Genomic DNA, 5,681 nt, shown 5'->3' on the forward strand with positions numbered 1-5,681 from the left:
ATTGACTCACGCTTTCAACTATGAAAATACTAAATCTCCACAAAACCCCTTCTGATAAATTATGCCTGTTATAAAATTTAAGATAGCTTCTTTTAAAGGTCATTAGTTTTTACTTCTAAGACGTATAATAATAGATAGAATATAACAACTGTTCATTATTTGGTAAATTTAGATTGATTTTTAAATTATTACAATTCATTATGAAATTGTTCATAAGACATTGTCTTTATGGTTCCCTTATAGGTGAATGAATGAACAAAATCGTCCAAAACATGAACTTCATAAAAAAAACTGAAAAAAACTGTATACTTTTCCCTTACATACAACAAAATGTATATAAACGTAATTCATAATCTACAATCTATACCTTCAGACATGATGAATGGATTATGTTTATTCAAGAGCTTTATATCACAGTTTAAGTAAATCACTGAAACTAACTTCGATATAGTATACAGTCTACAAAATAGATTGCAATGAAGAGTGTATATATATCTATACATATATATCCCCCCCCCCGCAAAAAAACTAAAAAACGTTTTTACATAGTTTCTAAGGATATTTTTTTATATTATAAAGTTGTTTTTTTCCCATAGATAATAACCATATAAATAATTATTAAAACGATATATTTTGAAGAAAGCTTAGACATTTGTAATTATTTGAACTGTTGAAAAAAAAGAAAAAAAGAGAGAAAAATAGAAAAAATAAAAAAAAGGAAATGTTCATCTCATGTGATTTTATCGTGTAAACACAAAGATGAAACATGAATGGTGTCATTATGATGTTTATCACATGATAATTGTCTACATTTTAATTAATGAAAAACTTATTCAACAAAATAAATTTTAGACTATATATAGATGAATATGTATAACTATTTAGATGGATACTAACTGTACAATGTAAGTTAAATATAAATTGTAGTTATAATAAAAAATTTATTTAATTAAAACAAAACAATTATTCAATTCATTAAGTATTATTTGTTTGCCTCTTCCCCTCGAGGACGTTTAGCACCGCCACTGGTCAGTCTCTCACTGGCATATGTGCATACTGTGCGAATTGCCTCGATATAGCCTTAATTCACAAGTATTGTAAGCGAAGACGAATATTGGCTAGCAATGGAATGGAGGACGCGCATTTCGTTCTATTTAGGACTCGTCAGCTAGATGTACCTGCATCCATGTTTGCTTATAATACTTGTGAATTAAGGCTATATCGAGGCAATACGCACAGTATGAACATATGCCAGTTAGAGACTGACCAGTTGCAGTCCTAAACATCATCAATGGGAGGATTCAAACAAACAATACTAAGCGAATTTAAACATCACCCCACTGCACAAGCAAGTGTCTATCAGGATTCAGTAGCTAAGTGGATAACCTGGTGGCGTTTGAAGCGAAAGGTACCGGGTTCGAGTCGTGGAATGAACATCAACTCTGAGATGCAGGTACATCCAGCTGACGAGTCTCAAATAGGACGAAACGCGCGTCCTGTATCCCACTGCTAGCCACTATCCATCTTTGCTTACAAAACAATTATTGTTTACGAATGATTTTGATATGATGAGAATTTTTTTGCAGAAATTATGTAAACTATGTGTGATGTAGTAATATTGTGAAATGATCGAATTTAGATATTAACCACAAGAACCAATCAACATCGAGGTGTACAGGACAAGCTGTGAACTACATGTGGAGAAATTCAAAGACTTCACTTATCCCACGAAGTTTGTGCTGATTATGTCGTTTAGAAGGACGATAAAAGTTCCACGATCAAATCATCCAGCTCAAAGAACAAAACTCTATCAAAATCATCCACCTGAGCTACAAATCTTCTCCACCATCTGAAAATCATGTGAGCGTAGTACGCTTCTCGTTGTTCGAAATTGGGAGAATTTTGCCAAAAGGTAAGCCTTCACTCGAGAACAACTATATTTTCTCCATGAGTGTCTTTGTCTTCATGTTCTACCAACAACTGTAGGATACAGACCTCCAATCAACTGCCTATTGGGATGGAGAATTACTGAGCAAAGTGGAAGATGCATATTACAGGACCCACAACTACGAACATGTCATAAAGGACCAAAAGGTGAAGCGATGATGGACACTCACATCAAAACACTTGGAAATCTTGACAACAGCCGTCGAAACATCATGCAAACGACACAGAGGAAAAGAAAAAAACATCCTTAAAAAGAAAATAATCAAAATCTCAAATCCAACCATAGAAGAAAACACAAACAACTACGTGGTCAACCTATCAAAGCAACCACTAACAAACATAGAAAAACACCTACTCCGAAAAGGATTAAACTACAATACAAGCGACGCCTCATAACTAGAATTCAGAAGGACGATGAAAGCTCCACGACCAAACCATCCAGGTCAGAGAACAAAACTCTATCAAAAAGTTATTAACACTATTGCATATCAGATGAATGATTTAACGGTTAAACATTTGCATATGAGACAGAAAGTTCTGGGTTCAATTAGTATGTGTAATATTATACATATGCATTGTTGAGGAGTCTCATGTTAGGACAAAACAATCATTTAATGCTTTCAGATTTTCAATGGGAATCTTACATTAATCGGTTTATGATCTCAATAAAAAACTCAACAACCTACATAACCCTATTTTTATATGTAATTGTTAATGAGTTAATTTTCGATTCTATGCACTTTCTCACAAACCTGTCTAATCATATCTTTATTAATAAGTCATGATGTTGTTAGTAAATGATTGTTTGGCGTCAGACAACTTGTCGGTAGTAAGTTTACGTAGTGATTACAACATAAAAAAGGTTGAGTAAATGTAAAAGTATGCAATATGAAATAATGAGTAAATGACTAAACGATAATATGATCCTATCAAGAGCTGTTGAATTTCAACTCACTAATCTAAAGATAACATCCTTTCATGGAAACAGATAATTATGGGATCGATTTTTTATGAACGCTTAAATACATATTGCTGTGTCGTCAAAAATAAAATTAAATTGCATAGTAATGAAGAAATGTTGTGTTTAATTGCGAGAACTCTACTTGAAATCAATGATGTAAAACGTTGATTATTTCCGACGGTAAATAAAACGGATGTTTTATGTTATTGAACAAAATAAATATCAAACTATATTTAAAAGTCTACTTTTGAAAAAGTTTAAACCCTTTATTGAAACTAATTTAAAGTTACCATTAAAAAAAACATACTGAAAATGTCATCATAGCTCTTTAAATTTCATCCAAAGTGACAGAGCACCGTGAAGCTATTTAGATTTTCTTTAAGGTTTCATAACCGTGTAAATTCTCGATAACATATTTGGTGAAAAATTAGAATAACAATATTGTAAGCAAAGATGGATAGTGACGAGAAGTGGAATTCAGGACGTGCGTCTCGTTCTATTTTGAAATCGTCAGCTGGATGTACCTGCATCTCAGAGTTGATGTTCACTCTGGGACTCGAACCCGGTACCTTTCGCTTCAAACCCCACCGCGTTATCCACTTAGCTAATGAGTGCTGATAGCCACTCGCTTGTGCAATGGAGTGAAGTTGAAATTCACATAGTATTGTTTGATCGAGTCTCGTCCATTGATGTTTAGTCCCAGAGTGAACATCAACTCTGAGATGTAGATACATCCAGCAAACGAGTCCCAAATAGGACGAAACGCGCGTCAAACTGGATTCCACTGCTACCCACTATCCATCTTTGCTTACAATGCATGTGACTTAAGGCTATATCGAGGCAGTACGCACAGTATGCACATATGCCAATTAGAGACTGACCAGTTGCAATCCTAAACATCAATGGGAAGATTCAAACAAACAATACTAAGTGAATTTAGAATCATAATAGTTTCAGCAATCAAAAATAAAACTATTATGTTTGTCGTTTAAAACTTTAATTTGGAGATAAATTATATTATACTCTAGAAATGTATATTAGAATAAAATGCGGATGTTTCTAATACTGAGAACTAAGATATTTCAAATTCATGACTGTTTTTAAATAAACCAACTAACTTTTATGGTTTTATTAATGTTAACTTTAAATGTTGCCTAAAATTTATATTGTATCTTAACTAGATTGAAACGGGATGGTTATTAATTTCATGTTACTGTATGTCTTCGTACATCTGTCAAAATAGTTATTTTCATGGGACAGAAGATAGAACTACGTTCTATTCTAAGAACATGTTTCAAAGCGTCAGAGATCAAATGAGTTAAAGAATTTCGGTAGTGCTTTTACATTACATCTTTTTAATACAGCTCAAGCTGATTATTGAACAATTAACCTAGCAAATATACTCGCTTTGAGACTCATAAGCTAGGTTCACTTTTGCCTCAGTGTTGATGTTCACTGTTAGGCATGAACTCATTATGTTGCTACTCAAACCCTCAACTCATTATCCACTAGGCCATTGTATCCAGATATCAACTGATTTTTGGAATGAGTATGAAGTGTATCTTATTTCGTTAGAATTTTCTTATCACCCTGTTTTTGATATTTTTGATTGAATTTGGATCAACCTTAGTATGTGCATCTTTTGGAAACTGCCTCAATACAGACATATTGTTACAAGTTTTACAAAATCAAAAGTTAGTTAATTTTATTTGATTCTTCCTTCCATCATAATGATACATATTTACCGCTAATGAACTTCATTCTTTAGGTATGTTAACTCTTATGGATAATTTTGATTTTAAAATATTATAGATTGTAAGTATCTGCTGAGGACCTAACGAAATAAGAATTCATGAGATTTTGTTAAAATCTTTGAATGTATTCATATGATTTATCAAGAATATTGAGTTTATTTATTTATTTATTTAAACACATAAATATTGGTACAAAGGAGCGCTAGATATATATGCGCCACACAAATCTCATTTGATTTGTGTGAGAATTGTGATACTGCCCAGGGGCCCAAACTGAAGCACGTAGTTTTCTTAGGAGGCCAAATCCCGAGCCTTTGACCTAAAGGTCTGATCCACAAGGCAATGGAGCATCATGAGGAGATGCAATCCCATGGTAGCCGGTGACCAACGATTGATTCATACACTATTTGTTCCCTCAGGATACTGGAGTTCATGTGCACCATCGGTTTGGAATCAGGGTTTTCCAACTCCTCTAGGTGGACTTTCCCTGTCCACCAACTTATATCTAACATTTTATTTAATTTTTCATCGTTATTCTCATAAAACATGATCGGATAACAATTTCAAGATATTTTTATTACCGAATACTGGTGCTTCAATTACTAGCTTTTTACTATGCCATATTGTTAACAAAGAAGTGTGTGTAAGTTTATAAGTAAGTATATTTTACAACAAAATCGTGTCAAAACTTGAAATTTATGCTACATAACAAACTAACAGGATCTTGTCTGGATTGAAGAATGCTGCACTTTTAAACATAAACTAACTGTGGGAATAACGTGTGGTTGTGATTTAAAGAGTAGCGTCATAAGATACCCAACCACTGCTGATGTTATGATTCTTTTTGTTTATAGTCATTCATTTCATTATGTGTCTATTTAATGGGAACTTCTGGTTCAATCAACCTGTAATTAAACACTACAGTTATCTAAGGGTCACTGGTTAGTTTCTTTCTCTTTGCTTAGTTATTTGAATCCACAGATCACTGTTTCCTATTTGAATTCTATTTAATTCATCCT

General features: G+C 33.0%; 1 non-coding gene across 1 annotated transcript; it reads left to right on the forward strand.

Moving 5' to 3' along the window:
• Positions 1–3,022: 3,022 nt before the first annotated feature.
• On the forward strand, positions 3,023–3,095 carry Smp_tRNA_00020_Val.1. The gene has a single exon. It is a non-coding gene (tRNA).
• Positions 3,096–5,681: the final 2,586 nt, after the last annotated feature.

This window comes from Schistosoma mansoni, chromosome 3 (assembly GCF_000237925.1).
Source record: "Schistosoma mansoni strain Puerto Rico chromosome 3, complete genome".
NCBI lineage: Eukaryota > Metazoa > Platyhelminthes > Trematoda > Strigeidida > Schistosomatidae > Schistosoma > Schistosoma mansoni.